Genomic DNA, 11482 nt, shown 5'->3' with positions numbered 1-11482 from the left:
GCTAGGTGTCAGGTGCTTCCTTGCACCGAGGCACACTCAGCATATTGAATTTCATGCATATCTTGGCCGTATTTCCTCCAGAAACCACTAAAAGGAGTTCAGAAAGGGGAAGACAATGCTAGATCAAATAACTCTGACTGCCCTACCTTTGGTCAAGTTCTACCATGTCTCTACCACCAGCCTTGACCCAAGCTTTGGGTCAAACTGCAAATTTTGGTACCAACTCAACGGATTGAGGAGCTCCAGCAACAGCACCAGGGAAGCTTCTCACCATTCAGAGGTCACCAGTAACATTGCAGGAGCACAGATGACTAAGAACAAGCTTACCAAGGAGCTAAGGATGCTCCTGGATCGTCTTTCCCCCAGCTGGTTCAAAACCAGTCCTGGCTGGGAGCAAGCAAAGCTTCCTTTATGGCTTAGATGAATCAGCTTCTGACCTGTAGCCCTGTGCGGTCCCTTGTCACTGACGTGTCCAGCATCTCTCTGCCAGGAATGATGTTTGCTCCCTGCATTCCCAGCATGGCAGGAACTTGCCCAAGCAGCAGGCTAGGTCCCTCAAGCCTACAGCCATCCTCCACTGACTGAGACCTGTCCCTGCCCAGACAGTGATGGGCTCAGATCACTTCGAGCAGCCATCCATCCATTTTGGGTTATGCAGGCTCTCCAGGGCTCTAGGAGGAGGTTGGTGTTGACGGACAGAGCAGGAACTGTGGCTGGCAAGGTGGTCACTATATTGCCCACCTCCAGGCCAGCCTGCTCTAGCACTGGGCTCAGCCTTTTAAAGGAAGGCTTCCCAGCTCCCTCCCCAGCAGCACAGTTTGTTGTTGCAGAAGTAGCTCAGCAAAAGGCCCCGTGCCAGCACGGGAACCTTTCCCTACTAGGAGTTCAGCTGTCAGGAGCATGTGAGCCAAGCACCAGAGCCCATCTGCAGCCCCCTGGTGTGATCCTCATGCCCCTCAGTGCAGGAAAACATTTCATCGAGCTGTTACCTGCTTCCCAATGTTCTACCTTCCTGCCAGAGCCTCCATCCCTGCAGCAAGCATCTCAGTGGCCAGGGGAGATGCTTCACCAGCATCTCCAGATGGGAAATCATCATCCCCCACCAGAAGGGAGGCTTCACCAGCTACAGCAAAGCCTCCTAAAACACTCTGCTTTAAACTCCCTGTGCGAACTTCTCACACATGCCTGGAAAATCAGGCACAGAAGTATTTGCACAGCAGGGCCATTCCGAGACCGCTGGATTTTTGTGGGCATTCTTTAAATAGGTTATTTTTGTCTCTCTCAACATCTTTATTTTCCACCCTAAAGGGTGCAGAGCTCTGAGATGATCAGGGCCAGCCCTCAATCTCCTTGTTGGCATCAGCCCAGAGATGGACACTGGGGACCACAAGGTCACCAGCCTCCCACTGCCCTCTCATCACACCAAAGCCCAGCTCTTTCTCACTCCAGCACCACTCCCCGAAGACAAGCAGCTTTCTCCAGTGTAGAACCAGAAAAGAGATGGAAAAACCGGGTTGTGATGGAAAAATCCTGGTGAGAAAAGAAACAACAGAATCAGGGGTGGCTTCTGAATCTGGTCTCACAGGCTTTACCCAGCAGTCAGTGAAGACATTTATAGAGGACTTCAAATGACATGAAAAAACACCAAATCTTCCTCCTTTCAAATGTACAGATTCAGTTAAAATCCATAAAAGCAACAGCACTTAGTCCTTCTTAGTTCATTTGCAATGAGTTCCCCAAGGCATTGCTTTTGCTAGCAACACCATTAGCATTTACTGTTAAATTCACTGGGAGGTGCTTCTGGTTTTAATTATATAGCCCTTATAATGCTTCCTCTGGCACTCTCTTAGTATGGAAAAAATGAGCATAGGATGCAGACAGATAAAAAAACTATTAATTCCAGGGCTAACAATGCCAGATCAGTATAGTTACAAACAGATTGGTCCCCGTAACCCAGCCCAAACAGCTGGCTTTCAATGTTCAGATAGGAATGCACCAAATATGACAAAAATGTCTGTGTCAGGGAAAGCTAATTTTAGGCATCATTTTTGTCCAGGCAGTAGAAATACTTAGGGAAGAAATTATTAAACTTCCAATTTAAAAAGTGGGGTTTTAGGACACATTGCACCCAGCTTTTCAGAAGCGCTCTCCTGCTTCGTCCATCACAGGTTGACTCCAGGCACAGGGAGCTGCGTGCCACTGGTCCCCACATGGCTGGGAGAGGTGATTGCTAGCACAGCAGTGTCTCAGCCTCCAGGACAGTACCATGCCCACCCCACAGCCTCACCCACCCTTGGGAGACAAGGCAGTGTGACTGGTGGAGGAGTGAATCAGGTTCCTGCCCCACAAAAGGGGGAAATCCAGCATTGCAGAGCTTCCCGCTGCATCAAGACAGGGCTGAGGTATGTCACGCAGCTTCTGCATCCTCAGTTCCCTGCTCTGCTCACACAGCTGAGCCACCTGCGCAGGGCTGAGCAGCTGCAAACCTGCCCTGGTGAAGGATGGGGAAGAACCAGATCCGAGCTGCCAGACTGTCTCAAGAAGAGCAGGCGAGGTGTGCGAGTGCATTCACCACACACAGCACTGTAAGCAGAGTAATTATGGCCCAATTAAAGAGAGAGCAAAAGCACGTGGCACATAAACAGGTTGTTACTAGAGAGGTGCACTGAAAGATTTTTAATTGATCCAGAGCTTCATTCTTTAAAACTTTGTAGGCATTGAGGTACTGCTGCCACTTATAAAATAGTTTTTGAGTTCAACAGCCTCAGTGCTTGCAAGGATCTACCTGCAAAATGGGCTCTGTTCTAAATCCCTTAGAATCATAGAACTGTTTGGGCTGGAAAAGACCTCAAAGATCACCAAGTCCAGCTGTTAGCCTAGCACTGCCAAGTTCACCACTAAATGATGTCCCTAAGCACCACATCTACACATATTTTAAATACCTCCAGGGATGGTGACTCCACCACTTCCTTGGGCAGCCTGTGCCAGTGCTTGACAACCCATTTGGTGAAGAAGTGTTTTATAATATCCAATCTAAAACTCCTCTGCCACAACTTGAGACCATTTCCTCTTGTCCTGTGTGCTTGTTAGTTGGGAGAAGGGACTGACACCCACCTCCCTACAACCTCCTTTCAGGTAGTTGTAGGGAGCGATAAGGTCCCCCCATGAGCCTCCTTTTCTCCAGACTAAACAACCCCAGTTCCCTCAACCATTCCTCGTAAGACTCGTGCTCTGGACCCTTCATCCAGATTCGTTGCCCTTCTTTGGACACACTCCAGCACCTCAACGTCTGCCTTGTGGTGAGGGGGGCCAGAACTGAACACAGGATTATCACTGATGGTGTCCCATTGAAGGTCAGTTTTGTGGCTTTCCAGCCGATTTGTGGGGCAGACCTTCCTGGACTGGGGGCATGACTGGGCTCTGGGATTCACCCCACCGCAGAGCATCTCGCCCTGGTGCGACAGCCGGCACAGCCAGCTGGAGCAGAGGAGGACACTGTGCTTCACCGATGCCAAAACATAGCTGGAGCGTCTGATTTCAGCCTCAGTTGCACTGAAAGTCCTCTTGACTTGCAGCATACCTTTGTAAGTCATCTAAATCAATGCTGCTCGGCCTACAGCTGGCTTTCAGACCAGAAAAGCCAAGTGCTAAACTTTAAGCATAATTTTAACTGACTTCAGCAGCCACCCAGGGTGTCTGAGGCTTGCAGGGACTGGGAATAAAGAGAGACACCAGGAAGGGGCAAAAAATGCCTGGGATATTTTTGTTTTGCTGTCTAATGCAAATCTGACTGAGAACAAAACTACGTGTACAATGTACATGAAGGATGAAATCTAAAAGCATAGAAGTAAGCAGCAAATACCTGCAGGGTGCAGAGCATCCTTCAGGTCTATGGATGGAAACCAGTGACAGCTGGTTCTTTGTTTCAACACTGTAGAGGCTTCACAAACCTACATTGCAAAGGGACCAACTGGAAAAAAGTGGTATTTTGCTGGGAGTTCTGTGTTTGCTGTTACCTGCTTGGCCCAGCCATTTGGCCAATATTTAGGGGTTTGAAGGTTGGTTCCCATTTAGAAGCAAAACAAGTGATGGAAGTTTGTTAGGGCCTTAGGCATGATGGGGTTTGTTGATGGAGAGCACCCACAATGGCCAGTTCCCTGCCTGCTTCAGGTGGTGGCCAAGTGGGCTCTTCCTTGCAGCCACCACATCCAGGTTCCCCATGTAGACACACGCACATGTGCCTACGTCTTTCCCCTCAGAGGTCCATGATGCCCATGGTGTATTTCTGTTGGCTTTTCAAGCCTAGTGTGTTACTGAGTAACTGGAGAAACTGAATTTCCCCCTTGGGACAGAGGTGGGTCTGTGACTACAGGCAATTGTCTGTGCAGAGAAGGCTTGGGGATTTGGTACCCTACCTCAGCTAATGTGAAACCGGATAATCCATGCATGGTGTGACAAAACTTGGCTGTCTGTACCTTTATGGGACCAGATGCCTCGCTACTGGGAGTTGTGACTGAAGTCTTGTACACAAGCTGTCCTACATGTATATAAAATAAAAAAGAAATATATAGAAAAAAATCATTATTTATAATGCATACTTTATATAAAGCACATACACCTAAATTAATATGCCTCTGAAGTAGCGGTTTTCCATGTCTCCCTCCCTTGTCTATGCATCTGAGAGATGCCCAAGAGCAGATAGACTACATGAAGAAAAGGAATACCACTTAGTTTAAAAATGCAGCACTAGAAAACTAATGTTAGGTCTTCAAGTGTCTTTAAATCACTAATTCCCACTCTTGTGTTAGTTTGGTGTTAATGTTTCTCAAGAGCTGGTTGTTAGTGATCAGGGAAACTGCTAAATTAACAGCTTTGGAGACTTAATTGTCTGAACACTTTCAATCATTTATTAGGGAAGGAAATCCCTGCCCGTAAACACAGCCAGTGTAAGGTTATTTTATGTCAGGAGCAGGAACAACACATCAAAGCATTCACAAGCCATGAATTAGGGCCACTAAAATTATCAACAGGGTTTAGACTTCAAAACCCAATAAACTGGGGTTGGTGTTTATTTGTACCCTGGTTCCTGCACCTTTAAGGCCTGCTCAAAAGCCATTTTTATAGATATTCTCTGTAAACGTAAAAGCTGAAACTTCCAGCAAAAGAGCTGGCAATTCTCCCTTTCTCAGAGGCTGCTGGAGAAGATGAATTTGTGTGGCATTGGCAGCACAACCGTAAAGGCTGCCAGCAAGGCAGGCACTTTTCTAATGCAGATTGACATTCTGAGCAGCAGTGGAATGATTTCCACCCCACATGAAGCATCTTTTAGTGAGCCCAAATCACAGACCATATCTTTCCACCATAACCAGGGCAGAGATACCTTGCCTGATGCCTTCTAGGCTGTCTTAGGTCCCAGGTTGTACAGTAATGGCACCTTGCTGGAGAAAATTGCTGTGGTCTATGTGGGTAAATAAGGATGAGGCCACATTTGCCTTACACAGGCATACTGTCCTTGTGCCTTGGGTGTTGTGGGTACATCTCTGCATCCATCCAGAGCAGAGGGGTCCAGCCACTGCCCACCCAGCCCCTCTCGCCATCCTTATGGGGGTATTAGGAGTGCAACATGGCTGGATCTTAGCAACAAAGCCACTTTGTCTGCACAGCTCTTCAAATGACCTTTGATATGAGACCTTTTTTACTTCCAAATTGGCATCTATTTATAGCCAATGCAGAAGTTAGATAGCTGCCCTCTAGGATATGCATGGAAGAGCATGAGGTCAGCTCACATGCAAAATTTATAGCAAGTTGAGACAGTTTCTTTCCAGTGCCATCCATGGGGTTTGAGCAGCTTAAATGGTTTTACTGGAGGTCTTTATAGGCTAGAACAGTGAAGACAAGTGTCCCATCCCCAGAAACTGCATACAGATGGCCTCCTTCTCCTAGAAGGACTTGCCCATCCATTGTTCCTTGACATCAGTGGGCTTTGTGGGACTGTCAGTCCCCCTGACAAACGGGTCTCTTCTTAGGCCTTTCGGAGTAGGGATGGGGCCTTTGCTTCTGGTTCCCAAGGCTTAATCCCATGACAATTGCGTCTGTTTACAGCTCATACACTTTCACTGCAGTGGCAGGAGGAAACAGCACGTTTGTTCCCTTGTGGGCCATGCAGGCTGGATTGCCACCCATCTAAGCCAGGCTTCCAATGAGATGTTTGCAGACCGCAGTGTGAGCTGCGGAGGGAGCCATCGCTCCCTGGCTCCTTGCAGGCTCACCAAGTCACTCTCAACGCAGTGCTTATTTTCTTTCCCTCACACTGAGAACATGTCTTTCCCCCAGGGGTTATACAAACTGCACTGTGGCGCTTTTTCAGCCATCCAGCCAGCCTTGCACCTGTTTTCGATCAAGATTTCTCTACTGTAGCTCTTTTTGGCTCAGAAAAGTGCTTTGACAAGCTTGAAATTTCCTGCCTCGGGAAGAAATAATATTTCCCTAAAAGAGCGCTGTGGGTTCTGTTGGAGAGGTAATACCCATGAGCTGCAGAGAAAGCTGGACTTACCAAAAGGATCAGGAACTGAAACAGCCCTTTCGGTGGTGGTACTAAAGATGTCCCAGAACTCCTGGCTCCAGCATAGGACACTGGATCACTGCCATTGTGGCACCTTCATAAAGACACTTCTCAACCTTTGCTTCTTGTGCTTAGATGTTTGGCAACCCCAGTTCAAGAAAATACTGCATATATGACATCCTTGGGAGGTTTAAAGTCAGCCACTCTTCAGCTAAGCCTGGTGGGGCAGAAAACTGAGCTGAGGCTGCAGCTGACTGCCATTCATCCACTCCCCTTTCCCCATTGACATGAAGAAAACCTTCCTTAGAAGGAATATATATAGCATAGAAGCATAGAATAGTTACGGTTGGAAAGGACCTGAAGATCCTCTAGTTCAAACCTCACTGCCGTGGGCAGGGACACCTCACATTAGACCACATCCCAGACAATGTCCCTGTATTCCTCCCTGGCTGCCTGTCCTCCCTTCCGCCTTCTATAAGCTTCTTTTTTCTCTCTAAGTTTCCTCAGCAGCTCTTTATCCATGCGTGAAGGCCTCCTGGCCTTCTTGCCCCATTTTCTTGTTGAGATGCAACACTCCTGAGCCTGTAGCAGGTGATCCTTGAATATCAACCAACAGGCTTGGGCCCCCCTGCCCTCTAGGGCTATATCCCATGGCACCTTACTAAGCAGGTTCCTGAAGAGGCCAAAGTCTGCTCTCTTGAAGTCCAGGGCAGTGAGCTTGCTGCACGCTCTTCTCACTGTCCTGAGGACCTCGAACTCGACCATCTCATGATCGCTGCATCCAAGGCTGCCCTGGAGAGTCACATTTCCAACGAGCCCTTCCCTGTTGGTGAGCACGAGGTCAAGCATGGCAGCTCTCCTTGTCGGCTCCTCTATTACTTGCAGACTGAAGTTGTCTTCCACACAATCGAGGAACCTCCTGGATTGCTTGTGCCGGGCCGTACTGTAGCTCCAACAGGTATCAGGGTGGTTGAAGTCCCCCATGAGAACAAGGGCCTGTGAGTGTGAGGCTGTTCCTACCTGTCTGTAGAGCATTCACAGAGTCCTCTTTATCCGGTGGCCTGCAGCAGACCCCCACAATAATGTCCCCCATCACTGTTCTCCCTTTGACCTTTGCCCTACAAGCTCTCTGTTGGTCCATCACCCATCCCCAGGCAGAGTTCCATACTCTCCAGCTCTCTCATGCATGCTTTCATGATGGAGAATAAATCTGTGAGGATGGCAGTTTCTGTACAACAGCCCCTAAAGGTCTGTTTCTACTTTCCTTGATCTGTGTCCTCCTAAAACCTTCAGTAAGCTATGTATCAGGTAAATATGCAAACCAGCCATCATCATATCAACATACAGTGAAAGTGACGGAGAGCTACCCTCTTAATTGCTGACCCCATTTCTATTTCAGTCTCTTGGCATGTCGTCTAGGAAATGAATGGGATCAGCCATGATAAATCTGTTCTCTGTGGCACCAGATAATCTGTTTTCAAGCTGGAGCAGGTGCTGAGATGCCCGTTCTGGCAGCCTGCTGCTGGATGACCAAGGGCATTGTAGTGCAGTGTGGCTGCATCCCTGAAGACTTGTGTTGGTGCCCCCTTGTACAATAAATGGGTTTGCTACAGTGTTGTGTCCCAAAATGCCCTCTGAGGTGTGACACATCCTATTCTTACATGCTGCATGGAAAGGATGCCTCCTTCTAAAGGTCCTGTAGATTAACTCCTGGATGGCAGACAGCCTTTGATATGGCTCTTACACTGATGCAGAAGAGGTAAATGTCTAACAACTAGAGGAGACTGGAGAAAGGTAAATGTAATTTGAATTGCTTGAGGGTTTTGAGCCTGTATCTCCTGTTTCTGCTCTAACCACTGGGATATGAGACATCATGATGTGGTGGTAGGGGTTTTCTCAGCTCCCTGTGTTGAGGATACTATGCTTTGCACTGAGACAAGGTAGACCTTTGAGAGGTCAGGGATGGAGGAGGTGGTTATGCAAGTATTTATGATTTCATGGTCCTGCTGTTCAGACAAGCACACTTGCCATAACACCCGTAACCACCGAGAGCAGCAGAAACTGCTGAAACCCAGGAGCGGGTGCCCCGAGTGCTGGGCTGCAGAGCTGGACATGGCTTTGCTATCTGGCCCCAGCCGTGCTTAATGTTGCCCTCTGCAGACACGGCCACAGCTGAAGGGACTGGAGGAGCTGGATCTGTTCCTTCAGCCTTCTGTGAGCAGGCATGGGCTAACAGCTCCTTGAGGAGGCAACTCAGCTTGGACCAGAGCCCCTTCCCAAAGCCTTGCACATGCAACCACCCCTGCTCGGTTACTGGGGCAGACGCTGGCACAGCCCCATGAAACCATGCGCCTGAGAGAGGAGGGGAGAGGCAGACACCGGTCTAGGGCAGGGCCTGCCCTCCCGGAGCAGCCGTTTTCCCTTGGGGCAGCTTGTTTTCACTGTATTTGTGTCCCTGGACCCAGCTGCTTAGCAACTGGATAAAATTGTCACAAAATGTTGGCAGTGCCCTCCCTACCAGGGCAGGGGCTGGGCTGTGTCCGGGGGGGCTGTCTGCCAGGAGAGGTGACCATGTGGTGCTCATGGGGGGACTCCCATCCTCATCCCTGTCCCTGTTCCCTTCTGTGGGCTGTCTGAAAGGAGCAAGGGAATTTGGCCCTCATGCATGGCACACACTGCATTGCAGGCAAAGCATGCAGGCAGCTCCCCTCCTCCTGACTGCCTGCAGAGCTGCTGGTACCCCAGGGGCAGATAAAACATGGACACTCTTGATCACAATGCCTTGTTGGATCTGAGTGGATAAATGCTTTTTCCTCTCTGAAAGACCATCGAAACAATACATTTGGAGTATTCTTGTCAAATACCTGAAATGGAAAATATTCACCATTCCTGGCTCTGTGTTTGGGGGAGATGGAGATGAATACACGGTCTTATTTTGGTTCAGGGCATTTTAAATAAATACGAAGGGAAAAAAAGGCAATCAGAAGTTAAGGCTATACATTCTTTGGGCCAGTGAATAGTGCGTGCTGCTGTCCTTGTCCTGCTTGACTCCTCTGCCTCTGTGGATAATACTCAAAGAGGCATCCAGGCTACCCCGGAGTCCAAACCCTGCACAGTGGAGCTGACTTCCCTTGAAGGGGCAAGCAAAGGGCAAGGGATAAAAATTAATCAGGGTTTTTAGGAGTGCAGTTTATAGCACAGTTGCCCTTATAAGTGGCTGACGTGCAAAAGATAGTTGTTGGCAGTTGCGTTGCAGTTGTGTGTTTACCTCAATCAGCAAGTATTTGTAATTAATTTTTAAAATGTTGAAGTTCCAGCCTTACTGGGAACAGTATAAACTGCCCTCAGCACTCTGATGTGCTTCCAAACCAGATGCGGCCATGAGGCAAAAAGCACAAAGACTCAAATATTTCAGGGGAGAGGCAGGGGAGAAGTGGGGACATGATGCAGTTGAAATGAAAATGACTTAGGTAACTCGGTATCTATGCACAAATATTTAGTTTTCACGACTGGAAGCAACTGCAACTGTTATAAATGGGGTGAACCGCCACGTCACTTCTAGCATCTCTCCTGCCTGGGAGCTTTTCGAAGCAGCATGGGATACTTCGGCTCATACTTGTGCCCAAGTTGTTTACTGACCGTTTCTGTCTCTGCTTGCATGGAGAAATAGCAGAATGTTCTTTCACTATTTTTCAGTTTCTTTACATCTTTATGGTAGTTCGTCACTGGAGTTTCCATTAATTATATCCCTCCTGGCCTCGGCAGCAGGTTGGGCAGGAAACCTTCTTCAAGACAGGAAAATGTCACTGCCAAATTTACCATCACGGTGGTTGGGGTGGCTGAGCTCGGTACAAACACCAAATTAATCCCTTCTCTAAAGGCTTAGGCTTTAAGCTGATCTTGTTCCTTTAAACTCAGAAATGTGCCATGTCTCTGAGCACTGCCCAATATCTTGGGGAGCTGAGGATGCTGAGAGGATGGAGGGGAGCAGAGGAGAGACTACCAGTACCAGGGCAGCAGACAGCCCCTGCTAGCATCTGGCTTGAAGCTTTAGCAGCAGGTTTTAGAAAGATTTGTGGTTCTGTGAGGGAGTAGGAGAGCATGCTCAGATTGCAACCCTGTAGTTAAGTGATTTTTAGTTTTTTTTTTTCCAGTAGTATAATTATGAAAAATGCCTCTCATGTTCCCCATTAATGGTGCTATTAGCAGACAGGCAGGGCTCCCAGCATGAACCAGATTTCACTAACAAGGTCTGTGTGTACCACACTAGGGAAAGTACCACTCACGCAGCTTTCAGAGCATTATAAGTGATTTGCCATTGCTCCTGTAATGGTACAGAGCCAAACATGCCTACATCTCAGAGAAGGCAGCAAGGTCTTCCTTTAAATTCAAGATCCTTAATTAAAAGAAAAGAAGACCAGCAAGCCCAGACCCCCTTTTCTGCGCACCAAGTGGGCCTCCTGCTCACATACCGGGTGGCTGCTGTGCTGATGAGGACTGTCATATCTGGATGGGGCTGCGAAGTCAAATGTCTCTCACTCACACGAGCAGTATAATCGCAGACCAAAAACCCCTTACCAGGTTTTATATAATAATCCATCTTCACATGCATTCCTACAGTTAATTTTGCCTTTTTGAGGCGGGTCTTACTCCAATACAGAAAGAAAATGGTCTAGTGCATAGGACAAGGGGGAGCAGTTGCTGTTCTTCACCTTGATATTAGCAAGGCTTTTCATCACAGCTGCCGTAATATCCTTATAACCAAAGTGGTGAGATAGGGAGTGTGATGCCCTAGAGTCTGTGTGGTCATGGGCCAGCCTGGTTATAAGTACAGGTTTTCTTGTGCTTAACTGCCCTTACATGCACTTCTGCTGTGGCTATGGAATGTTGTGTAAACCCCACCACAGGACAGGGTTTACA

This window comes from Pezoporus occidentalis, unplaced genomic scaffold (genome assembly GCF_034315485.1).
Source record: "Pezoporus occidentalis ecotype Australia unplaced genomic scaffold, CSIRO_AGI_Poc_V1 ctg7, whole genome shotgun sequence".
In the NCBI taxonomy this organism is placed as follows: domain Eukaryota; kingdom Metazoa; phylum Chordata; class Aves; order Psittaciformes; family Psittacidae; genus Pezoporus; species Pezoporus occidentalis.
The sequence above is the reverse complement of the archived record's forward strand: the minus strand, read 5'-3'. Positions refer to the sequence as shown.